We start from the raw sequence: 27,810 nt of genomic DNA, 5'->3' as shown, positions 1-27,810 counted from the left end.
GCAAGCAAAAGCCACAACTCACAGAAGGGGCAAAGAAGAGAAAATGAATCTCTCAGATATTTTTTTTCCTTTTTTTTTTTTTTTGAGGTGGAGTCTCGCTCTGTCACCCAGGCTGTAGTGCAATGGCGCAGTCTCAGCTCACTGCAACCTCCACCTCCCGGATTCAAGAGATTCTCCTGCCTCAGCCTCCCAAGTGGCTGGGATTACAGGCACCCACCACCACACCCAGCTAATTTTTGTATTTTTAGTAGAGACGGGTTTCACCATGCTGGCCAGGCTGGTCTCAAACTCCTGACCTCACGATCTGCCCACCTTGGCCTCCCAAAGTGCTGGGATTACAGGAACGAGCCACCGCACCTGGCCCCTCAGAATTTTTTTTTAACTTAGTTCTTTTCAACTTAGTTTAAAGTTGAGGCTCATATACATACATTCAGCCCAAGGGCACCAGCCTAATCTCTCCTGGGTAAGCATTAGGAAAAGGCACCTCAACCTCTGGGGTACACAGCTTGTTGAGCAGATTGCAGGTTGAATTTTACGACGCAGCCATTAAACCAACATGAATATGTCTATCAATGTCTGTATTGGTCATGTTCCAGAAAAAAAATAGATGGCACATTGAAATTAGGGCAATTCAAGGACAGCATAATAAAGGGACATTTATGAAGGTGTAGGCAGAGTATGGGATAGCACAGTACTCCTAGGATGAAGGTCAGAGTGTTACAAGAACCAGGTAAGGGAGCATCACTAGGAGAGGGTCTACTTGGCAGGAGGTGTGGAGCTGTGACCTCCAGAAAGCCCCACTGGAGGCCATTCCACAGGGGAGAAGTCAAAAGAATAAACACCCCAGCCTCATCTGCTTCTTCCCTCCAAACTCCTCTGGGGCGCCTCATAGGCTGAAGTTACCTGATAAGCCAGAGGTCAAGGTATCCCATTGAAGTGGCCTATGGGGTCAGCCTAGGGCAGAGAACAGCAGGTTGAGGGTGGAGAGTGGATCTAGGGGCACACATGGGAAATATCCAGCTCACAGTTCATGACCGGGCTGCCCCACTGGTTTATTCTTTCGAACGTGTGTTCAGAACCACCTCCTCGGTGCTGGACCTGTTCTGGGGGCACGTTGATGTGTCCATTATGAATCCCTAGCCTCGAGAAGCTTTTTTCCAGCAGGGAAAATGGTTGTTTGGGGGCTTTGATTTTGGCTTTTTGCCTGTGAATCTCCTGCCAGAGAATAAGTCCCCAAATTTTGGGAAATGGAACTTCTTTATTTCCAGCCATGTGGCTTCAGCTTTCACCCTAGGTGACCAGAGGGGGCTGATATTATCCCGAAGGCTCCTGACAACTTGTATTTTATGAGTGCATCCACTTTATAAAATATTAACCAGAAAAGTATTAAAGTTTGCAAATGCAACAACAGACCCAGAGGGACAACGTGATGATACCATTTTTTATATATTTTTTTAAAACATGAAAAGCATTTCTGAAAGACAAAGGAAAAAAAGGTGTGTCTTTGTTCTCCTTTCAATGTAAGCAGAGTGGTATATGTTTGTTTTCTGCGGACATTGCTGATTCACCAAGGATTCAAGAATTACTAATGAGTGTTTTTCACTTCTCATTTACAAATGGAATACATTAAGAAATTACTCAGCCACACTCGGTGTGGTTTTTAATTGAAACCAACCTCTCTGTACGGATGAGTGGAATTTCTTTTTCTCTGCACACAGGGGTTGGTTGACATTTTCAGCTTCAGAGGGCCTGAAATGTGGTCAACACATTTGTTTTCACATGAACAACCCCATGTGGTCTGTTTAAATAGAGTAACCAAATTGTCTAATTTTCACAGAACTCATTTCTCTCTGCACGAGCACTTTCATTGTTCCCCACCTTCTGAGGTAGAGAAAATGCACTAGATGACACTTTTATTAGCCTAACTTCTGCCCTTTATTTTTCCCCTTTAATATCAGACCCACAGAAAATAATAAGCAAACCATAGACTAGAAAGAATTATTAACCCAAATGTGACAAGTGAAGTGTAAATATCCTCTTATATTCAAACACTAATAAAAACTAATAAAAATCTGATACCAACAAGTAGATGGACAAAGGACATAAACCAAATGATGCATCCAGAAATCACAGTTACTGCCCAGCGTGGTGGCTCATGCCTGTAATCCCAGCGCTTTGGGAGGCTGAGGCGCACGGATCACCTGAGGTCAGGTGTTTGAGACCAGCCTGGCCAACACGGTGAAACCCTGTCTCTGCTAAAAATACAAAAATTAGCCAGGAGTGGTGGTGCACACCTGTAATCCCAGCTACTCAGGAGGCTGACACAAGAGAATCACTTGAATCCAGGAGGCAGAGGTTGCAGTGAGCCGAGATTGCGCTGCTGCACTCCAGCCTGGCCTGGGCGACAGAGTGAGACTCTGTCTTGAAAAAAATAAAATAAAATAAAGAAAGAAATCACAGTTACTAAACAAACATGGGGGGAATGTTCAACTTTATTTACTCATTCATTTATTCATTCATTTGTTAAATACTTGTTAAGCACCCACTCTGTGCCAAGTACCACACAAGATCCTGAAAATATGTAGATTAGTAGAACACAAACCTCATCCACAAAGGGTTCCAATTTTAGCAAGAGAGAACTGTAAACAAGATCTATGGACTAGGCTGTTGTGTTCAGGGAATGATAAGCAATTTAAAAAGCTAAAATGGTTAAGGTAGAAAGAGTGAACTCAGCCCTAAAAGAAACAAGAACTCAAACAAGTGTCATTTGCAATGAGGAAACTGGCACATATTTTTAATGTTAATATTTAATGTTGTAGTGCTTGCTTTAGCAGAAGATATATTGAACTGGGCTGACTCTGTGGCAATTTTAGTGGTAAAATCCATGACTCTCTAATTCTATTTCTGAAGTTCCATATTAAGGGTATAATCTATCGAAAAAGCTGTATGTCATAAGATGTTTATATATCATACAACATTGTTATGTATAATAGCAAATAATTGGAATCATCCTAAATGCCCAACAACCACAGAAAGATTCAATAAATTATAGCATATTCATTTGCAAGAACATTCTGCATCCATTAGAAATGCTTATATTAACGGAAAACATGAAATTAAGTATACACTAAATAATCATTATGTTTAAATATGCCCAGAAAAGAAAATCTAGAAGGAAATACATTAAAATGCTAACAGTGATTGCATGCATGTGATTTTTTTCTTTTTCTTATGTTCCAAAAAATTATTATTATTATTATTATTATTATTATTTTTGTAGAGACAAGGTTTCTTTATGTTGCCAAGGCTGGTCTTGAACTCCTGGCCTAAAGCAACCCTCATATCTTAGCCTCCCAAAGTGCTGGGATTACAGGCATAAGCTACTGTTTCTGGACCCCCAACATTTTTAATACGATTAGTTTTTTTAGAATAAAGTTCAACCTTGTAAAAAATGAACAGTTAACCAAAAAACTAAAATTCTACTTCATCGTTTCAGTAGCAGTTTTCTATGGGTTTGAATTCAAATAGTGGGAAAAGCAGTGTTGTCAATCATGCATGAGTTCTGGATGGCAGGCCTATCTCTCTAATCACGGTGTTAATTTTGGCCAGGTCCCTTATCTCTCTCTTTTCATTTTCAGAAAATAAGAGAGATGGCCTGAATTCTCTCAAAAGCTCTTTCTGACCCAAAAATCTATGAATCTTGACATTCTAGGAAAAAGCATTTTTGCCTCATTCACTGAAATCACAAACAGTGCATTGAAACACTTCTTTACATAAATCAGGCACAAAATGTCAGACGGAGAGGAGGCATAATCAGAAAATAACGTGTGTTTGTCTCATCAGATATTTTTCAGAAAAGATTAAACAGTGTCTTTTCCCACAGAATTCATAGCATCCTCTAGTTCTTGTCCTTAAAATCAATCTTTACAGAAGAGCAAGCTTTATCCATTATTTAACACATATTTCAGCCTGTTGTTATTTGGCCATGTGGAGGCGGTGGCTTAAATGTAGAATTTGGGTTTCCTATGCCAATACAAAACCTGTAACCCTAATTTACAGGGCCTCCTGCCTTTTTTATGGTCATTCACAATATAGCATGAACTGAGCCTTTACAGATGCAGTGTCTCAAACTAAACGTAATCCTGGGAAATAAGTCTATCTAATTTCTTCAGAGTAGAGGAAAGTGCAGCATTAGTAGGGTATTTCTGGGCATATGCATGCTTGGAAGCCTGGAAATATTCCATTTCATTTTCCAGTTGGAGAGATTTTAAACGTTAGATTGCTTTCTTTTCCAAAGCAAACATGTCATCTCTTGGATTGACTGAGACCTGATGGGTTTTCCTTGATCAAAGAACCACTTAAGTTGACAGCCTACATGGTCACAGAACATGAAAAACCTTACCCACATTTCCCCCTCTTTTCCCTGTAGGAGGATCCCTAAGGGTTAGGTGATACCAGAACTAGGAGAGGTAGGCAGAGAGAAACTGAAAGACCTGAAAGAAAATAATTTCTCTGGATAGTTTCTCTGACCACTGAGGGATTATTTAATAGTAAAAACATACACTACAAATCCTCAGAGAGCTTGACTTTCCACCAGTTGGGGATTTACTTCTGGTCATGATTGCACATCTCTGAGAAGTTACTGACTCAGTCCTGGGCTCCTTCTTTTCCCCAACTACACACTCTCCTTGAGTCTCATCCAGTCCTCGGGCTTTGAATATTGCCAGGCTGATAATATCGACCTGAGACTCCTATATCTCACTGCCACGCGGATAGTTCCATTCGGATGTCCCACAAGGCATCTCCAACTTAAATATCCAGGAGAGACCTCTTGCCTTCCTGCCTCTCACTTCTAAATGTGGAGCTTGCCTGGAAACCTGGGAGTCATGATTGGCAACTTGCTTTTCTCTCATTCTTCACAGTCCTTTCAGCCAGCAGCTCCAGCCCCCATACCCGTGATTAGTCTCCACTTCCACTGCCACCACTCAGATTCCAGCCAAGGTCCCTTCTCGTGCAGCAACACCAACGACCTTCTAATTATTCCTTCAACTTCCATTCTTGCCCTCCTCCAATCTGTCGTCCACGCGGTGGCCAAAAGTTCTTTTTAAAACATGATTTGAATTACACCATTCTCCTGCTTAAGACTTTTACCTGGCTTTGCATTGTACCTTGAATGAAATTCAGGCTCCCACCGTGGTGTCCTGGGCTGTGCATGATAAGACCCATGCCCTCCTCTCCACCTCCCCCAGGCCACATTGCCTGCTGCCCCCTGCACCACAGTCCCAGTGGTCTTAGTCATCTCAAGCATACACCATGCCTCAGAGCCTTTTCTCCTGCTGGCCCCTATTTCCCCTGCTCTTTGTGTGGCTGACTCTTTCCTCTCCATCGAGTTTCAGTGTCAGCGTGACTTACTCTTACAGAGAAGCCTCCTCTCATTCGCTATGTAAAGAATTTCCCATCTTCATTGCTATCTGTGATAGTGCCCTGAATCTTTCTTAATACTTACTAAAAGTTGTCATTATTTTATTTATTGCTTATTTGATTACTATGCTATACCTTGTCTAGATTGTAAACTGTAAGGGAGCAGAGGTCTCGGTTATTTTTTCCCTATGTATGCCACATCCAGCATATAATAAATGCCCAATAAATATTTGCTGATTAAGTTAATTAATTAAAGAAGGCCATTAGTCATTGACACTTTTAGCTAGTTGTTAGAAAATCAACCTGATTAACCTAATCTGATTGAGGCATGCCACTGTGCTCCTTCTACCTCTGTGCAAGCAGAGTTTCAGCTACAGGAATGGAGAAAAAGAATTTGCAGGCTCATTTCCGTAAAGGTATAGAAAAGTCTATTTCTTTTTCAGGAGGGCATCTGAACAGTTTCCTCTTTACAGCATCTCCCCTAGAAAGTTTTTATTTCACAGAGTATAGACAATGTTAGTTATAATTTTTATAGGCAATGCTCTCCATTTTATAGTTAATTACCATGTAGCTCAATAACGTGTATTATTAAATATATGTCAGATTAATTTTCTTGTAATTTTTTTTTTTGAGATGTAATTTCGCTCTGTCACCCAGGCTGGAGTGCGGTGGCACGATCTCGGCTCACTGCAGTCTCTGCCTCCCAGGTTCAAGTAATTCTCCTGCCTCAGCCTCTCAAGTAGCTGGGACTACAGGTGCACGCCACTACATCTGGGTAATTTTTACATTTTAGTAGAGACGGGGTTTCACCATGTTGGCCAGGTTGGTCTCGAACTCCTGACATCAGGTGATCCACCCACCTCAGCCTCCCAAAGTGCTGGGATTATAGGCATGAGCCACTGCGCCCAGCTTCTTGTAAGTTATGATTTTTAACTATAGCTCAGATAGTACAGTTTTTCTTTTTAAAAGTGAGAGGAAATAATCCAGTGACTACATGGACTATTACACAAGCACATAAAGTTATTAAGTACACATAGTAACAAATAGCAATGTTTATGATTCAGTTTAAGAGACAAAAGCAGAATACATAATTGTTCTGATTTGTAATTAAAATGATCAAAGTATGTATAAAAGCAAGCAATAACTAATAGGTAAAAAGAAAAAACACCTTGGTTTTCTAGTGTGGTAGATTTATGTCTGTTTCTTTTTTAGTTATTTCCATTTTCTTGGTACAATAGTAATTGCACAATAAATTTGGGGCTGAACTAGGCTGTAAATATGATTGCTGGTGTGCCTGCAGTTAGTATAGTGACTAGAAACATGTGGGGTCAGTCAGAGAAAGTCTCGCTGCAATATTCCTGCTCATTTGGACTGTCTAAAAGTTGTGCCCTCTTGTTTAATGCTTCCAGCTTGATCATCTGGTTAAATTTGTCACTCAAATACTTCTATCAAGAAGTAGCAGCGAGAATAAACCTCTTTATTTGTATTTGTACTTCCCGCTTGTTCTCCATGTGAGTGCGTGTTAGGGTAGAGGAAGCAGGGAGGACCATACACTTAAAATAAATGCAACCCCAAAATTACAAAGAGCAATATGTGTTTGTATGTCCCATATGGAACAATTCCCAAGATATACTGTTAGCTCTCTTTAAAAAGTAGAAACATGCATATTATGCTGTCATAATTTAAAAACAGAATAAAACAAAAAAGAAAATCGAGAAGGGGATGCATATTTATATATGCATTTATAGAGAGATTTACATAAACTATATATTTGCATTAAAATATGTTCTTTCTCTTTTTCTTTTTTGACACAGAGTGTCACTCTGTCACCCAGGCTGGAGTGCAGTGGCGTGATCTCAGCTCACTGCAACCTCCACCTCCCAGATTCAAGCGATTCTTGTGCCTCAGCCTACCAAGTAGCTGGAACTACAGGCACATGCCACCACACCTGGCTAAGTTTTGTATTTTTAGTAAAGGAAGGGTTTTGTCATGTTGGTCAGGCTGGTCTCGAACTCCTGGCCTCAAGTGATCCGCCTGCCTGGGCCTCTCAAAGGACTGGGATTATAGATATGAGCCATGGCACCCAGCCAAAATATGTTCTATATCTATAATATAGATGCATATACTAGACACATGTACACACACACATCTGTTTTTAAGCAAATATGTATCTGGAAAGATAGACAATACACCGGTAATAATGGTTACCTCTAGGGAAAGAAAGAGGGAACTGAGGGAGGTGGGGCACTTACCTTTCATCATATAATCTTTCATACTGTCTAAAATATTTACCATGGACATGTATTACTATTCAAACAAATGATTAAACATAATAAAGACAGAGAGCTATTTGCCAACAAACCAAAATAAACAATGAAATGAATTGCAGCCGGGCATGGTGGCTCACACCTGCAATCCCAGCACTTTGGGAGCCTGAGGCAAGTGGATCTTTTGAGGTCAGGAGTTTGAGATCAGCCTGGCCAACATGGTGAGACCCCATCTCTACTAAGAATACAAAAATAAGCTGGGCATGATGGTGTGTGCCTATAATCACAGCTACTCAGGAGGCTGAGGCACGAGAATCACTTGAACCCAGGAGGCAGAGGTTGCAGTGAGCTGAGATCATGCCACTGCACTCCAGCCTGGGTGACAGAGCGAGACCTTGCCTCAAAAAAAAAAAAAAAAAAAAAGAAGAAGTCAATTACATTAACTATTATCTCATTAATAGATTTTTTTAAATACATAAAAGATAAAAAACAAATGCAACTGGTATCGAGTGTTGTCTAAGTTGTGCATTGAGCATTTTATAAAGCATGATGGGTCAAGAATATGTTGGAGAAGCATAAAATGTCCTTATCTATATTCATTTGCTAGGGCTGCTGTAACAAAAATACCACAGACTGGGCGGCTTAAACAATAAATTTTATTTTCTCACAGGTCTGAAAGCTAGAAGTCCAAGATCAAGGAGTCACAGGATTGGTATCTCCTGAGGGCTTTCTCCTTGGCTTGTGGATGGCTGCCTTTTTTTTTTTCTTTTCTTTTTTTTTTGAGACGGGGTCTTGCTCTGTCTCCCAGGCTGGAGTGAAATGGTGCAATCTCAGCTCACTGCAACCTCTGCCTCCTGGGTTCAAACAATTTTCCTGCCTGGGACTAGAGGCATGCGCCACCACACTCAGCTAAGTTTTTTGTATTTTTAGTAGAGATGAGGGTTCACCATGTTGGTCAGGCTGGTCTCAGTCTCCTGAACTCAAATGATCTGCCCCCCACAGCCTCCCAAAGTGCTGGGATTACAGGCGTGAGACACCACATCCGGCTGATGGCTGCCCTTCTTGCTGTGTCCTCACATGGTCTTTCCTCTGTGTGTGCGCATCCCTGGTGTTTCTCTGTGTGTGCAGATTTCCTCTTCTTATGAAGACACCAGTCAGATTGGATTATGGCCAAACCCAATGGCCTCATTTTAACTCAATTGCCTCCAAAGGCCCAATCTCCAAATATAGTCATATTCTGAAGAACCAGAGGTTAGAGCTTTGTATTAGTCCCTTCTAGCACTGCTATAAAGAAATACCTGAGACTGCGTACTTTATAAAGAAAAGAGGTGTAGTAATTGTCTCACAGTTCCACAGCCTGTACAGGTAGCATGGCTGGGGAGTTCTCAGGAAACTTACAATCATGGCAGAAGGTGAAGGGGAAGCAGGCACATCCCACATGGCAGAAGCAGAAGAAAGAGAGAGAAGGGGGAGGTGCTACACACTTTTAAACAACCAAATCTTGTGAGAACTCATTCACTATCATGAGAACAGCAATGAGGAAATCTGCTCCCATGATCCAATCTCCTTCCACCAGGCCCCACCTCCAACATTGGAGATTACTATTTGACACGAGATTTGGGTGGGGACACAAATCCAAACCGTATTAAGCTTCAACATATGAATTTTTGGGGGGAGGTTGGGGGGGACACAATTCAGTCCATATTATTCTTGAGGAATTTTCAGTTTAGTCGTGAGCTAAGCCATACATTCTTGAGTCAAAAAAAAAAAAACACCCAGCAACATTAAAGGTAGCAAACAAATGTCGAAGTGAATAATAATACAGAAAGTAATGAGCTGAGATTTTCTAGGGCAGTGGCAATTTCCCAGGCACAATCTCCTATTTAAAAAATAAAAGTCAGGAATACATGAGGACAAAACCACTAGTTAGTTTTTGCTATAGTTACTGTGCATAGGGCAAGGGGCCTGTCTGCTTTTGATTTGGAAAAACAATTAGTTCAGCAAATTATAATATGGTAGACATGACACTAAAGCAACCCATTAATTTAATCAATTTGGTGAAAAATATTATTCCTAATGCTGTTTGAAATTGTCTAGGCAGGAGAAAATTAGATTGTTTGAATGTTCTGTTTGTTACCAATTATGTTTTGAAAAGGACAGGTGAGTGGGACCTATACCTGTAAAAATGCTAAAATTCCTCCATCCAGAAGGAAGCATTGTTAAGTCATCTCTATTAACCAGTTCATGCAGCAAATTTTGAATTGAGAGCTCCAATGATGTACTTGGGCCATTTGTGGGCTTGAGAAAGATCAAAAAAAAAAAAAAAAAAAAAAAAGGGAACCACCTTGTCAGCCTCCTGCAGCCCTCAGTTCAGCCAATTGGAGCTTCCAGCTGTTGAATGTTTTACTTGTTATTTTAACACAATGACCTGTCTTCTTCTTTCCCATTTTCTCCTCCTCTTACTTCTTTCCTCATTTTTGTCCCTTTCTGTTCTTCATTTTAGCGGTAAAAGAACACATGATCAACAACCACAACAAACTGACATGGTCCCTAATCTCCCAGATCCACAAAAATGGTGGTGAAACCATATTATGACCCACTCTTTACAGGGGCACCTAATAATATTCTGTTCAACCGGCTCCAAAGGCATTGTGAGGGCCTCATTGTCAATGTATGTAAAAGCATTTTTGAGCAGTAAAGGCCTCTTTAAATGTTGGCTATTACTACAATGGAGAACTGAACAAAGTAAAGAACTCAAAGGAAAATGGGGTCCATTGAAGCTGGTCAATTGGTCAAGTATACTGTAACTGTTAGGTATCCTGGAGCTAAGAAGATGCTTTTGTAACCTCTGATGGTAAAATGAGGAGCCATGTCATGAGGGAAACAAATATATATCATGGAACAAAGGGAATTTCTGTATCCTCTTGATTTTTTGTGAACTGTTTATAAATCAGTGTTTGCTTTTAATTTTCCTACTTGTGATGTATCTGTTTTGTAGGCCTCTCAAAAAGATTAATCATAAAACAGAACAAGATGGCACACTGAATTCCAGAACACAAGAAAGAGACCCAAGAAACTCAAGTGCCAATCAGCTACTCAAGTCATGGTACAAAGACAGTTTAAAAGCTAAGCAAAGTATGGACCTAGTGACCTGCAGGTTAACTACGAGTCCCCTTTCCTCAAATGGGGTTGCAGTCACATTACAATTGCAGAGTCAGTCCATACTGCTCTCTGCCAGAGGCAGCTGTAGCTGCTCCATGACTGCCTAGGCCCTGCAACAAATACCAAGAGTGACTCCAAAACAATTCCCCAGGTCATTGACCCAGGTCATTGACATAGACCTAGACCGGTATATTCCCCTGCAACACAAAATCCTAGGGGAATATCTAAATAAAGAAAGGGATTGTCAGCTCCATTTTCTCAGTTTAAATCCACAGAAGAAAAACACCATAGATTTTTGTTTGTTTGTTTTTACAGAGTTTTGCTCTGTAGCCCAGGCTGGAGTGCAGTGGTGTGATCTCAGCTCACTGCAACCTCCACCTCCCAGGTTCAAGAGATTTTCCAGCCTCAGTCTCCTGAGTAGCTGAGATTACAGGTGCCTGCCACCATGCCTGGCTATCTTTTTTTTTTTTTTTTTTAACAAAAGAAAGATTAGACCACTTTTTAGATTAATTTACCTTCTTGCACAGGTTTATTTGCTTGTTTGTTTTTCCAACTTAACCAGTCATTCTAAATAGCAAAATTTTATTTGGCCTCAAGGTCCAGCTTGCTTTTCACTCAAAGAACACCTATCTGGTTTTGAACGAGGGGCTCTTGGAACTTTCCTCTTCCTACAGGGAAGTATCCACTTCCAATCTGGGATCGGGGACTTCCCAGTTACTCCCGAGGTGGGGAGGACACTGGATCTGGAAGGCTGGCCCCCTACTCACAGTCTCCGTGCTTGTCTACCAGATGGCACCAGCTCCTAATAAGCTGAGCCAGAGGGCGCATCTGGAAAGCACTTGAGACATATGGAACTCATCACTGTCATCACTGTGCCCCTTCCTCCCCTGCTTCAGTGCTTCTAAGAACGGAGAGGCTGACACAAACCCTGGGGAGTCAGATCTGCTGTGCAGTTTACATGAACCCAGCATTCATGGTTAGACAGAACTCCTCTGGGCTGACTGTACTCTCCTGACAGTTTCTTAAGCCCTCACTAGCATATGTAAAAGGAGGGAGGAGATGCCACATGCTGCACGAACAGTGTTTAAGCCTCTGTGTCTTTCCCACTGGAAGGTAGAGTGTTATGAAGGAAAAGTCATGGCTTTGGAGTCAGAATCCTGTCTTTGCCACTGTACTAATCAGCTTAGGCTATGGCATGATGTGGTAACAAACAACCCCAAATCTCAGTGGCTTGGAATAGCAAAGGTTTATTTCTCACTCAGGCTACATATCAGCTGTAGATCAGCAGCATCTGTCTTCCTTGTGGTCATTATCTCCAGACCCAGACTAAAGGAGCAGCCAGTATCTGGGAAATTGATCTTGTGAAATAGAAAAAAAGACAATGGAATCATATGTTGGCTTTTAAAGTTTCTGCTCACATCACTTCCATTTATATTTTATGGACAAAACAAATCACATGGCCAAGCCTGACCCCAAAAAAGCAGGGATTTTTTATTTTTATTTTTATTTTTTTTTTGAGATGGAGTCTTGCTCCGTCACCAGGCTGGAGTGCAGTGGCGCGATCTCGGCTCACTGCAACCTCCACTTCCCAGGTTCAAGCAATTCTCCTGCCTCAGCCTCCCGAGTAGCTGGGATTGCAGGCATGCAGCACCATGCCCAGCTAATTTTTCTATTTTTAGTAGAGATGGGGTTTCACCATGTTAATCAGGCTGGTCTCGATCTCGTGACCTCGTGATCCACCCACCTCGGCCTCCCAAAGTGCTGGGATTACAGGCATGAGCCACCACGCCCGGCCCAAAGCAGGGATATTTAATGCACTCCCAAATAGCAAATAGATTGAGCAATAATACAACTTACTACAGCCACTTACTCTGTGTCCTGTGGCAAATTACTGTGATGTAAAAATGATGATGTACACCTGGAGATGATGATAGGATGATTGAATAAAATACAGGTTTAAAATAGAGTATTATGTTCCCCTAGCCAGGGGAAGCAGTGAGGGACTGTGCCATGAGGGATGGTGCTATCTGGCCCAGATACTATGCTTTTCCCACAGTCTTCTCAACCTGTAGACCAGGAGATTCTCTCAGGCACCTACACCACCAGGGCCCTGGGTTTCAAGCACAAAACTGGGCAGCCATTTGGGCAGACACCAAGCTAGCTGCAGGAGTTCTTTTTTTCATACCCCAGTGGTGCCAGGAATGCCAGTGAGACAGAACCGTTCGCTCCCCTGGAAAGAGGGCTGAAGCCAGGGAGCCGAGTGATCTTGCTCAGTGGATCCCACCACCATGGAGCCCAGCAAGCTAAGATCAACTGGCTTGAAATGCTCACTGCCTGCACAGTAATCTGAAGTCAAACTGAGATGCTGGAGCTTGGTAGGGGGAGGAGCATCCACCATTACGGAGGCTTGAGTAGGCGGCTTTCCCCTCACAGTGTAAACAAAGCCACCCGGAAGTTCAGACTGGGTGCGGAACCCACCACAACATGACAAAGCTACTGTAGCCAGACTGCCTCACTAGATTCCTCCTCTCTGGGAAGGGCATCTCTGAAAGGAAGGCAGTAGCCCCAGTCAGGGACATATAGATAAATCTCCCATCTCCCTGGGACAGAGCACCTGGGGAAAGGGGCGGCTGGGAGAACAGCTTCAGCAGGCTTAAAGGTTCCTGCCTGCCAGTTCTGAAGAGAGCAGTGGATCTCCCAGCACAGTGCTCAAGCTCTGCTAAGGGACAGACTGCCTCCTCAAGTGGGTCCCTGATCCCCATGCTTCCTGACTGGGAGATACCTCCCAGCAGGAGTTGACGGACGCTTCATACAAGAGAGCTCCAGCTGGCATCTGGCAGGTGCCCCTCTGGGACGAAGCTTCCAGAGGAAGGAGCAGGCAGCAATCTTTGCTGTTCTGCAGCCTCTGCTGGTGATACCCAGGCAAACAGGGTCTGGAGTGGACCTCCAGCAAACTCCAGCAGACCTGCAGAAGAGGGACCTGACTGTTACAAGGAAAACTAACAAACAGAAAGCATTAGCATCAACATCAACAAAAAGCATGCCCACGCAAAAACCCCATCTGAAGGTCACCAAAATCAAAGACTATAGGTAGATAATCCACAAAGATGAGGCAAAACTAGCACAAAAAGGCTGAAAATTCCAAAAACCAGAATGCCTATTCTCCTCCAAAGGATCACAACTCCTCACCAGCAAGGGAACAAAACTGGATGGAAAATGAGCTTGATGAAATGACAGAAGTAGGTTTCAGAAGGTGGGTAATAACAAACTCCTCCGACCTAAGGAGCATGTTCTAACCCAATGCAAAGAAGCTAAGAACCTTGATAAAAGGTTACAGGAACTGCTAAATAGAATAACCAGTTTAGAGAAGAACATAAATGACCTGATGGAGCTGAAAAACACAGCACAAGAACTTCATGAAGCATACACAAGTATCAATAGCCAAATCAATCAAGCAGAAGAAAGGATATTAGAGAAGATCAACTTAATGAAATAAAGATCAACTTAATGAAATAAAGACAAGATTAGAGAAAAAAAAGAATGAAAAGGAATGAACAAAGCCTCCAAGAAATATGGGACTATGTGAAAAGACCAAACCTATGTTTGATTGGTGTACCTGAATGTGACGGGGAGAATGGAACCAAGTTGGAAAACACACTTCAGGATATTATCCAGCAGAACTTCCCCAACCTAGCAAGACAGGCTAACATTCAAATTCAGGAAATACAGAGAATACCACAAAGATATTCCTCGATAAGAGCAACCCCAAAACACATAATCGTCAGATTTACCAAGGTTGAAATGAAGGAAAAAATGTTAAGGGCAGCCAGAGAAAAAGGTCGGGTCACCCACAAAGGGAAGCCCATCAGAGTAACAGCGGATCTCTCTGAAGAAACTCTACAAGCCAGAAGAGAGTGGGGGTCAATATTTAACATTCTTAAAGAAAAGAATTTTCAACCCAGAGTTTCATATGCAGCCAAACTAAGCTTCATTAGCAAAGGAGAAATAAAATCCTTTACAGACAAGCAAATACTGAGGGATATTGTCACTACCAGGCCGGCCTTACAAGAGCTACTGAAGAAGGCACTAAATATGGAAAGGAAAAACTGGTCCCAGCCATGGCAAAAACATACCAAAATGTAAAGACCATCGACACTATAAAGAAACTGCATCAACTAATGGGTAAAATAACCAGCTAGCATCATAATGACAGGATCAAATTCACACATAACAATATTAACCTTAAATGTAAATGTGCTAGGTGCCCCAGTTAAAAGACACTGACTGGCAAATTGGATAAAGAATTAAGACCCATCAATGTGCTGTATTCAGGAGACCCATCTCACATGCAAAGACACACATAGGCTCAAAATAAAGGGATGAAGGAATATTTACCAAGAAAATGGAAAGCAAAAAAAAGCAGGGATTGTAATCCTAGTCTCTGATAAAACAGACTTTAAACCAACAAAGATTAAAAAAAAAGACAAAGAAGGGCATTACATAATCGTAAAGGGATCAACGCAGCAAGAAGAGCTAACTCTCCTAAATATATATGCACCCAATACAGGAGCACCTAGATTCATAAAGCAAGTTCTTAGAGACCTAGAAAGAGATTTAGGCTCCTACACAATAATAGTGGGAGACTTTAACACCCCACTGTCAATATTAGAGAGATCAACAGGAGAGAAAATTAACAAGGATATTCAGGACTTGAACTCAGCTCTGGACCAAGCAGACCTAAGAGACATCTGCAGACTCTCCACCCCAAATCAACAGAATAAACATTCTTCTCAGCACCACATCGCACTTATTCTAAAATAGACCACATAATTGGAAGTAAAACATTCCTCAGCAAATGTGAAAAAACGGAAATCATAACAGTCTCTCAGGCCACAGTGCAATCAAATTAGACTCAGGATTAAGACATTCACTCAAAACTGCACAACTACATGGAAATTGAACAACCTGCTCCTGAATGACTACTGGGTAAATAATGAAATTAAGGCAGAAATAAATAAGTCCTTTGAAACCAATGAGAACAAAGACACAACGTACCAGAATCTCTGGGACACAGCTAAAGCAGTGCTAGAGGGAAATTTATAGTACTACATTCCCACAGGAGAAAGCAGGAAAAATCTAAAATTGACACCCTAACATCACAATTAAAAGAACTGGAGAAGCAAGAGCAAACAAATTCAAAAGCTAGCAGAAAAGAAATAACTAAGATCAGAGCAGAACTGAAGAAGATAGAGACACAGAAAACCCTTCAAAAAAATCAAAGAATCCAGGAGCTGGTTTTTTGAAAAGATTAACGAAATAGATAGACTGCTAGCCAGCCTAATAAAGAAGAAAAGAGAGAACAATCGAATAGACAAATAAAAATGATAATGAGGATATTACCACTGATCTCACAGAAATACAAACTACAGAGTATACTATAAACACCTCTACACAAATAAACTAGAAAATCTAGAAGAAATAGATAAACTCCTGGAGACATACACCCTCCAAAGACTAAACCAGGAAGAAGTTGAATCCCTGAAGAGACCAATAACAAGTTCTGAAATTGAGGCAGTAATTAATAGCCTACCAAGCAAAAAAAAAAAAAAAAAAAAAAAAACTCAGGACTAGATAGATTTATAGCCAAACTCTACCAGAGGTAGAAAGAGGAGCTGGTATCATTCCTTCTGAAACTATTCCAAACAATAGAAAAAGAGGGACTCCTCCCTAACTCATTTTATGAGGCCAGCATCATCCTGATACCAAAACCTGGCAGAGACAAAACAAAAAAAGAAAATTTCAGGCCAGTATCTCTGATTAACATTGATGCAAAAATCCTCAATAAAATACTGGCAAACCGAATCCAGCAGCACATTAAAAAGCTTATCCACCATGGTCAAGTCGGTTTCACCCCTGGGATCCAAGGGGCTCCATTTTCAACATATGCAAATCAATAAATGTAATCCATCACATAAACAGAACCAACGACAAAAGCCACATGATTATCTCAATAGATGCAGAAAAGCCTTTGATAAAATTCAACACCCCTTCATGCTAAAAACACTCAATAAAGTAGGTGTTGATGGAATGTATCTCAAAATAATAAGAGCTATTTATGACAAACCCATAGCCAATATCATACTGAATGGGCAAAAGCTGGAAGCATTCCCTTTGAAAACTGGCACAAGACAAGGATGCCCTCTCTCACCACTCCTATTCAACATAGTGTTGGAAGTTCTGACCAAGACAATAAGGCAAGAGAAAGAAATAAAGAGTATTCAAATAAAAAGAGAGGAAGTCAAATTGTCTCTATTTGCAGATAACATGATTGTATAAATATACATGAGAAATATACATGAGAAAACCCCACTGTCTCAGCCCAAAAACTCTTTAGGCTGATAAGCAACTTCAGCAAAGTCTCAGGATAAAAAATCAACGTGCAAAAATTACAAGAATTTCTATACACCAATAACAGACAAACAGAGAGTGAAATCATGAATGGACTCCAATTCACAATTGCTGCAAAGAGAATAAAATACCTAGGAATACAACTTACAAGGGTGGTAAAGGACCTCTTCGAGGAGAACTACAAACCATTGTTCAAGGAAATAAGAGAAGACACAAATGGAAAAACATTCCATTTGAAGAATCAATATCATGAAAATGGTCATACTACCGAAAGTAATTTATAGATTCAATGCTATTCCCATCATTGGGAATCCCATCAAGCTACCATTCACTTTCTTCACAGAATTAGAAAAAACTACTTTAAATTTCATATGGAACCAAAAAAGAGCCCGTATAGCCAAGACAATCCTAAGCAAAAAGAACAAAGCTGGAGGCATCGTGCTACCTGACCTCTAACTATACTACAAGGCTACAGTAACCAAAACAGCATGGTACTGGTACGAAGACAGATATATAGACCAATGGAACAGAACTGAGGCCTCAGAAATAACACCACACATCTGCAACCATCAGAACTTTGACAAATCTGACAAAAACAAGCAATGGGTAAGGATTCCCTATTTAATAAACAGTGTTGGGAAAACTGGCTAGTCATATGTAGAAAACTGAAACTGGATCCCTTTCTCTTTTTTTTTTTTTTTGAGATGAAATCTTGCTCTATTGCCCAGGCTGGAGTGCAGTGGCATGATCTCAGCTCACTGCAAGCTCCGCCTCCTGGGTTCATGCCACTCTCCTGCCTCAGCCTCCTGAGTAGCTGGGACTACAGGTGCCTGCCACCACACCTAGCTAATTTTTTTTTTTTTTGTATTTTTAGTAGAGACAGGGTTTCACCATGTTAGTCAGGATGGTCTCGATCTCCTGGCCTCGTGATCCACCCACCTCGGCCTCCCAAAGTGCTGGGATTACAGGCGTGAGCCACCACACCCGGCCACCTTTCTTACACCTTACACAAAAATTAACTCAAGATGGATTAAAGACTTAAACATAAGACGTAAAACCATAAAAACCCTAGAAGAAAACCTGGGTAATGCCATTCAGGACATAGGCATGCCATGCGCAAAGACTTCATGACTGAAACTCCAAAAGCAATTGCAACAAAAGCCAAAATTGACAAATGGGATCTAATTAAACTAAAGAGCTTCTGCACAGCAAAAGAAACTGCCATCAGCGTGAATAGGCAACCTACAGAATGAGAAAAAAATTTTGCAATCTGTCCATCTGATAAAGGGCTAATATCTAGAATCTACAAGGAACTTAAACAAATTTACAAGAAAAAAACAACCCCATCAAAAAGTGGGAAAAGGATATGAACAGACACTTCTCAAAAGAAGACATTTATACAGCCAACAAACATATGAAAAAAAGTTCATCATCACTGGTCATTAGAGAAATGCAAATCAAAACCACAATGAGATACCATGTCACACCAGTTAGAATGGTGATCATTAAAAAGTCAGGAAACAATAGATGCTGGAGAGGAAGTGAAGAAATAGGAATGCTTTTACACTGTTGGTGGGAGTGTAAATTCGTTCACCCATTGTGGAAGACAGTGTGACAATTCCTCAAGGATCTAGAACCAGAAATGCCATTCGACCCAGCAATCCCATTACTGGGTATATACCCAAAGGATTATAAATAATTGTAGTATAAAGACACATGCACACATATGTTTATTGCAGCACTATTCACAATAGCAAAGACTTGGAACCAACCCAAATGCCCATCAATGATAGACTGGATAAAGAAAATGTGGCACATATTCACCATGGAATACTATGCAGCCATAAAAAATGAGTTCATGTCCTTTGCAGGAACATGGATGAAGCTGGAAACCATTATTGTCAGCAAACTAACATAGGAACAGAAAATCAAACACCGCATGTTCTCACTCGTAAGTGGGAATTGAACAATGAGAACACATGGACACAGGGAGGGGAACATCACACACCAGGGTCTGTCAGGGGGTTGGGGGCAAGGGGAGGGATAGCATTAGGAGAAGCACCTAATGTAGAAGACGGATTGATGGGTGCAGCAAACCACCATGGCACATGTATACCTATGTAACAAACCTGCACGTTTTGCACATATATCCCAGAACTTAAAGTATAACAAAAACAAAATCAAACAAAAAAAAGTAAGGTTAGGGAGGCATGACAGTAACTACATTCTGATAATAAACATGTCTTTTTTATTAAAATAAGAAATAAAAAATAGAGTATTACATAGTAAGAGCTAAATAAGTTAATTCTCACTGACACATTATATACTGGACTTATCGGTCAAAGAAGTTCTCAATCCTTCAGAACTAGCTATAATGATACTCTAATAATATGCAGATGTGGCAAGGTTAATTACTTCTCTTGGGAAATACTTGCATTTTAATAATGGCCTTGCATGCTGTTTTAACCTAAAGGCTTAACTCTGATAGTGGGAATTTCAGACACGGTAAGGGGTTAATCTACTTGACTGCTTGCCTCCCTGCACCTGTGGCCCTCTAAGCTTTTCAGTTTGGACCATTTAACTTTGATGCGTGGATTCAACCCTGGGACAGGGCCTGGCACTATTTCTCTCTCGCACTAGAAAGGATTACGTAACCCTAGCACAGTCACTTGGTGACTCAGTCCCAACACAACTTCAAAAATAGTTTCATGCAGTCTTTTCCTGTGCTTCTTATAGGTTCCAATGGCTGAGTCCTCATCTTTGTTCCTGAACCTGTACTAGTTTCTTCTAAAGCCTGCCTTGCTATCCCACTTATCCCCACCTCCTAGAGTTCAGAGACATCCTGCTGACCCTCAGCCTGCAATTTCTTATTTTACAAGCTTCTTATATAAATTAAACAATGTCACAGTCCTCCCACCTGCTGGAACACTCACCCTTTGCCTCCCACAGAACCTCCCTGATACCCACGGTCCACCCATCTGGACCACCACCTGTTGACAGCTGACGGTACCTCCTATGTCCCTACTGATGTCTTGGGCTCAGTGAATCACATTCTGTTGGTCCTGGCACCAACCACAGTCTAGTTCAGTAGCAGAAAGGAGAGAGGCATTTTGTAGAGTTGTTAAATCACTGGTACCAAAGCCAGGCCTGGCTGATATCCCATAAATAGTTCCTCCAGGCATCAAAGCATAAGACATTTCTTCAGTCACTGGAGTCATCACAGCTGCCCCTCATAAAGTATCAATACTATCATGCCAGTGGCAGGGAACAGAGGCAACTCTAAACAGGGGTCCATATCTGTGGGGTTCTGACTCCCTCAAGGCTTTGTGGTGATGATACTAAGGATCTCTAAACATGTTTTCATGTTTTCAAAAATTCCTGAAATGCTTTCTATTGTCCTAGAATTGGTGGCCAGTTATCTTTACTAACAGTGCCATCTATGGTTGCACCATGCACTGCCCCCAGAACATACTAAGAGCTAACAAAACATCTCTACTACTCCCAAGCATCACACCAGCCCAGTTTACACAAGAAGGCTGGAAGTTGGGAAAGCACATGTGATGTGTCCCATTGCAGGGAGTTCTGTGTTCATGGTGAGAGGCTTTTCCTCTGTTTACCAGCAGGGAGGACAGGCACTTTCTTCTCACATGTAATATTTGGTGTAACATTAGCTGCTGTAATTGGTGAACCCAAAATTCCATTATGGCTCAAACACAATAGTTTCTTTCTCACATAACAGTTCAAAGCAGGTGTTGTAGTTCCACCAAGGGCTTTCCTCTGCACATGATTCAGGGATTCTGAGTTTTTCCATCATGTGGTTTTGCCATCATTTCCTGGGTCCTCATCATCTGCAACCAGCCGTTGGAAGTGGCAAGAGCGCCTGAAGTGAGCACATCTGCCTCCTAAATGCTTTGACCTGGATATGCACCACATCACTTCTACTCACAACCCATTGGTGAGAACCAGTCATGTGGGCACACCTGGAGGCAAAGGGGCTGGGAATTGTAGGCCCTGATTGGAAAGCTCTTTCTGAGAGACATGGGGAAGAGAGGGAAGCACAAATCCTAGTGGATATCTACCTACAACTGCCACATTACCTAGTAATATCAAGTGAAGGAGAGAAGGCTCCACGGGCATCACTTGTAGAGACTGAAGGTCCCTGCAAGAAGTGGAGGCTATCAATCCACCTCTGGATGGATGCTTACAGAGCCACACAATCTCAGTCTCGTTCTGGAATCGCAGAGAGTGGTAACAGAATTGTTAGGATATCTAGACATATGTCCACTGATGGGGCAGAAGAGATGCTTCTGAACCCAGAGACTAGTGCTTGCTTTTTGTCTGGATATTTCTAAAAAAGAGCTAGCAGAGTGAGAAATATCAGTAATATACCATATCATGTAAGAAAATGATGAGACTGGAACAGCCTCATCCCAGTCCACCATGACTCTCAGAAGGTATGGAACATACCTCAATGATTTTTATAGCATCATGAAAAGGAACATAGAAGCTGTAGCAGGAGAGAGGAGATGTAAGGTTGTCAGGGCAGCTACGAGCCAAGTGAGGTAATACCCTATTGGGAGAGGAGGGTAGGAACCTGGACTGCTAGCCAGGCTGAAAAAGAGATCCAATTGTCTCTCTCTGAGGGGATCTCAGTACCAAGGGTGGTCGTGGGCCGGGAAACAGACAGAATTTGACACCACCCTCAAGGAAACCTTGAAGATTACCTATGCAAAACTACCCCATCAACTACCCCATCTGTTTGGGCCACCAGCATCTAACAGAACCAGATCAAAACAGAGCTTGGTCAGAGATATCTCCCTACCACACATATGTGGCCAGTTATGTAAGATGACCCCTGCCTGCACCATCTCTCCTTCTTGACTCCTAGCACCCCAGAGGATGAGTACCTAAAAGAGGAGGAGAGGTAGGGGTGTGTGCATCTTCATCCTCCTCTGCTTCCAGCATTTAAAGGTCACTGCTCAGGTCTGTGCTGCAAGGACAGGGTCGGGGGATGAGTTTTAAATAGACTTATAAATTGAACTGGACTCATAATTAAACAAAGGTGACAAGAAAGTTATGAAATCAGCTGAATATGGTGTTAAGAAACAGGAAATAGGGGACTTATCGGAGCATAGCTTAAAGTGGTAATTGGGAAAATAAAACTGTTATACTCCACTGAGTTTTATCTTCTCAATACATTCATTGTTAAACCTATTCCTAAGCCATTACCTGCATGTATTTTCCTGATTAAGAACTAACTTTCTAATTTCAGGAGTGGGGTTAAATGCAGGCTGTTTTTTCTTTAAAGTGTGGGCATTAATTTAGGGAAGATGGTCTGGTAACCACAGGTAAAACCCAACCAAGCTTTAATTTTGCCTTCCAATCTCCCTTGTCTCAAAAGGGCCCCAAAAGAAGATGGGGCTCCCAGCCAACAGAAGAATAAAGTTTCTTCTCATTCCAAGCAGGATTTCATGCTCACAGATGGTGAAGAGGAAATGGAGTGGTTCCAACTGTGACTTCCTAAGAAAACTAGGTCTTCTTCCTCCCATTAGGGGAAAAGACAGCACTGGCATAGGTTTCAGAAGGTGCACCACAACAGCATGGACTGATGCGTTGCATTACCTCAGGCTATCCTGGAGGCAGTGGTTATAGCCCTGAATCTTAACAAGAAGGCAAGGCCTCGTATTCACTGATTTATGATCTATTTGGCAGATACTGAACATCACAGCATGTCAGGCATTCTCCGCTTCACTGTTGGGATACATCAGTGAACAAACAGAAAATTCCTACCCGAGTAGAGCTCACATTGTGGCAGGGGAGAGAAAGAATCAACAATGAAAATGTCATATATGTTTTTAATGAAGTGAGTGAGCAGGCTGTGCAGTTATCTTGGGGACGAGCATTCCAGACAGAGGCTCTGAGGCAGGAGCTTGCCTGGATTTTTTGAGGAACAATGAGGACACCAGGGTGACTGGAGCAGATTTTGAGTGGAGGGATATGCAGCAGGAGATGTGGTCAGAGAGGTAAGTTGGGGTCATCTTGAGGACTCTGGCTTGTGCTCTGAGTGAAACTGAGAGCCATCAGAGGGTTCTGAGCAAAGGAGTAACATGATCTGAATTACATCCCCAGAAAGGATCTGGGGTCAGTTCTGGTGGCTTATGCCCGTAATCCCAGCATTTTGGGAGGCCAAGGTGGGCAGATCACCTGAGGTCAGGAGTTCAAGACTAGCCTGGACAACATGGTGAAACCCAATCTCTACTAAAAATACAAAAGTTAGCCAAGTTTGTGGCACACACCCATAATCCCAACTACTCGGAAGGCTGAGGCAGGAGAATCACTTGAACCTGGGAGGCAGAGGTTGCAGTGAGCCAGGATCATGCCACTACACTCCACCCTGGGCAACAGAGCAAGACTCTGTCTCAAAAGAAAAAAAAATTTTAAGTTAAAAATTTAAAATTTAAAAATAAATTAAAAATTAAAAGGACCTGGCTGGGTGTGGTGGCTCACATCTGTAATCCCAGCACTTTGGGAGGCCAAGGCATGTGGATCACTTGAGGCCAGGAGTTGGAGATCATTCTGGGTAACATGACAAAATCCCATCTCTACAAAATAATCAAAAAATCAAAAAATAAAAAATAAACTGGCCAGGCATAGTGGCGCTTGCCTATAGTCCCAGCTACTCAAGAGGCTGAGGTGGGAGGATCACCTGAGCCCAGGATGTCAAAGCTGCAGTGAGCCGTGATCGCAACACTGCACTCCAGCCTAGATGACAGAGTGAGACTCTATCTGAGAATAAAAAAAATCATTCTCAGTACTTGAAAAACTGGAAGAGAAACTCTAGGGAAGGCAAGGGCGAATGTGAAGAAACTCAGTGGGTGGCTACAGAAATGATTCAGCTAAGAGATTATGGAAACTTGGGCTGGAATAGTGAGAAATTGCCAGATATGCATTTTTTTAATGTAGAGCCGGTGCAGTTTTCTTTTCTTTTTTCTTTTTTATTATTTATTTATTTATTTATTTATTTATTTATTTATTTTATTTTTTTTGAGACGGAGTCTCACTCTGTAGCCCAGGCTGGAGTGCAGTGGTGCGATCTCAGCTCACTGCAAGCTCTGCCTCCCAGGTTCACACCATTCTCCTGCCTCAGCCTCCCGAGTAGCTGGGACTACAGACGCCCGCCACCACACCCGGCAAATTTTGTTTTTGTATTTTTAGTAGAGACGGGGTTTCACCGTGTTAGCCAGGATGGCCTTGATCTCCTGACCTCGTGATCCGCCTGCCTCGGCCTCCCAAAATGCTGGGATTACAGGAGTGAGCCACTGCACCCGGCCGAGCCAGTGCAGTTTTCTAATGGATTGGATATGGGGTATGAGAGAAAGACAGATATCATGATGTATACGACTTTTTAGTCTGTGCAACTGGAATATGAAGTGGTCATCAATGTGGGTAGGGAAGACTGCAAAGAAGCAGGCTTTACGGAGTATATCAAGAGGTCAGTTTTGATCATGTTAAATTTGAGACACTCAGGAAAGGATTTTGAGTTAGCAGCTGGATATGTGAGTAGCACTCAGGAGAAAGGTTCAGGCTGGAGATAAAAATTGGGAACTCATAGGCATATGCATGGTTTTTAAAGCCCTAAGAAAAGATTAGATTACCAGGTTTAAGGGTGGAGAGTCAGTGTAGACAGAAAAAAGAATCAAGAACAGTGCAATGGGACACTGAAATGTTAAGAGGTTAGGAAAAAGAGGAGAAATCAACAAAGGAGATGTAGGAGGGATTAGTGAGGTATAAGAATAGTCAGTGGTTTGCTGGTAACTTTATAACATCCAGTTTATCAGAAAAAAAAAAAAACAATCCTGATATATAGAGCTTGCAAATTTCCATGATGTAAATAATTCAACTATGGCCAATGTTAAGTTACCAGTGTGGAATCAACTACTCATGAATTTCTTAAAACTTTAACAATCACCAGCCCTCACGAGCCAATATTAACCAGCTCTACCACACCACTTATATGACTATTATGAACAGCTATAAACCACAAAATTTTAAATCATAGTTTAAATGAATAATTTTCTTACAATATATTTTAAAATGACAAAATCAACACAAGGAGAAATAAAAAACTTGTATAAGCCAATTACCATCCAAGAAGTTATAATTGCAATCAAAGCTCCCTCTTTCCTCCAAAAAAAGAATCACACCCAGATGATTTCATATTATGAGTTCTACCAAACTTTGAGTGAGATAATTACTCTCTGATATAAGTTGTTTAAGAAGTAAAAAGGAAAAGCTGTCCAACTGGCTTTATTCGGATTGTATAATCTTGGTAATTAAACTGGGAAAGGGCACCATAAGACTTGAAAATTTACAGGCCAATTTCACTTTTGAACAAAAATACAAAAGCCAAAAAAAAAATGCTAACTGTCTTACTTTGAGATCCCTCAAAGCAGATCCTATTATAAGGATTCATGGGCAATGCTTTTATTTGGAAGGTGATGCAAAGAAACAGCAGTGAGTGAGTGAAGAGGTGAGAGAGTAAGAGGAAGGAAGCAAATGCACTTTCAAACAAGTTACCACTGTGAGTAACTTGAGTTTAATCGACTGAGTTAAACTGAAAGCCAGTGTAGAACACATGCCTCAGTGTTATTCCTCCTGAAGGACATGGAAACTGGGTCCTTTATTCTCCCAATATATCAGTCATTCGTTGATGGCTACTCCTGAGATAGAAGAAGTGTTATTGGTCTGGTGCTTACAGTCTGACATGCAGTCAGGCAGGGGAGGCCTAGTGACCACAGAAAACTCTGAGGCCAAGAATCACAGATGCTGCTAGTCAGCTTGTCATGCACAGAAATGGTCCATACCAAGTCAGCATGAGCAGGACACAAAAGCACCTACTACTTTAGCTAACTAACTAGCATATTAAATAGAATGTTATAATGCTCAAGTAGGATTTAACATAGAAATGCAGTGAACATTTAAAAATCTGTAATATCATAATGTGTTTACACCACATTATAGCACTACATGTAAGTAATTATCTCAGCAGACATTGAAAAGTTATTTAATAATTCAACACCTATTTATGATTTTTTTAAGTTTTTAGGAAAAGAAGAGAGAACTTAACTTGCTTTTGGAACAGCTTACATGCATAGATATACATTTCCCTTACCCTTGCTTGCCATCGTGTGAGCAGCTTTATATGATAATGTCAAGAAGCTACCCATCATTGCCTTGATCCTTCCCAGGCTTAGATGACTGTCCCACCTTAGCCTCTCGAGTAGCTGGAACTACAAGCGCATGCCAGCACGCCTGGCTAATTTTTGTATTTTTTGCAGAGATGGGTTTTTTCCATGTTGCCCAGGCTGGTCTTGAGCTCCTGGTCTCAAGTGATCTACCTCCTAGGCCTCTCAAAGCTAGGATTACAGGTGTGAGCCACCATGTCTGGCCTAGTGTCAAGAAAACTTATAACAGATTGCTGCCCTTCCTTAAAAAAGACTATCTATGATAAAAATGATGTACTCGTAGGCCGAGCAAAAGAATTAGGAACCTTTGTCACTCTCATGGGATGTCCAGAGTATGTGCATTCTTTTCTGTACCTAAGTCATAGAGTTGTATTGAAAATTACATTTTAAAAGGGCCTTCCAAAAAAATACCCAGAATCTGGCCATTTCTTACCAAATGCGTCACTCCCACACTGATATGAGTGACTGTCATTTCTCATTTGGCATATAATCAAAGTGACCAACCAAATCAATAGTGAAAGAATGTACTATTTAGAAAATGGTATTGGGATGAGAAGTCAGTATATTGAGAAAATTAAGTGGACTTTTCACTTCTTACCATATTTAAAAAATTAAAAGAGGCCAGGTATGGTGGCTCACGCCTGTAATCACAGCACTTTGGGAGGCCGAGGTGGGCAGATCACGAAGTCAGGAGATCGAGACCATCTTGGCTAACACGGTGAAACCCTATCTCTACTAAAAATACAAAAAATTAGCTGGGTGTGGTGGTGGGCACCTGTAGTCCCAGCTACTCAGGAGGCTGAGGCAGGAGAATGGCATGAACTCGGGAGGCAGAGCTTGCAGTGAGCCCAGATCGTGCCACTGCACTCCAGCCTGGGCGACAGAACGAGACTCTGTCTCAAAAAAAAAAAATTAAAATAATAAACTATATCATTCTATTTACATAAAGTTCACAAAGCAAAACTAAAAGATGTTAAAAGTAAAAATAGTTGCAGTGATGGTTTTTAAAATATATTCACAAATTTTTTGTATTTCTTTCTTTATGAAGTAGCATCTAATTCTTCTCTTGAGTGTAGACTATACTTAAAGAATAGCTTCTAATAAATAGAATGAAGTGAAAGTGCAATTTCAGAGCCCAGGTCATGAAAAGGCACTACAGCGCCTATCTATCTCTCTATCCATCCATCTACCTATCTACCTGTCTATTTATCCCTCTCCTACCTCACCCTGGGGAAGTTAGCTACCATGTTGTAAAGAGCCCTAGGGAAAGGCCCATGTGGTGAGGGACTGAGGTCTTCTACAACAGT

General features: G+C 41.5%; 1 long non-coding RNA gene across 2 annotated transcripts in view; it reads right to left on the bottom strand.

Annotated features, from left to right (window-relative positions):
- The window catches only part of LOC112439286 (uncharacterized), a 167,822-nt gene that overhangs the window by 1,066 nt on the left and 138,946 nt on the right, over window positions 1-27,810 (bottom strand). The gene's annotated exons all lie outside the window — the stretch shown is intronic.

This window comes from Pan paniscus, chromosome 2 (assembly GCF_029289425.2).
Source record: "Pan paniscus chromosome 2, NHGRI_mPanPan1-v2.0_pri, whole genome shotgun sequence".
In the NCBI taxonomy this organism is placed as follows: Eukaryota; Metazoa; Chordata; class Mammalia; order Primates; family Hominidae; genus Pan; species Pan paniscus.
Note: the sequence above shows the minus strand (reverse complement) of the source record. Positions and strands in the feature narration are given on the sequence as shown.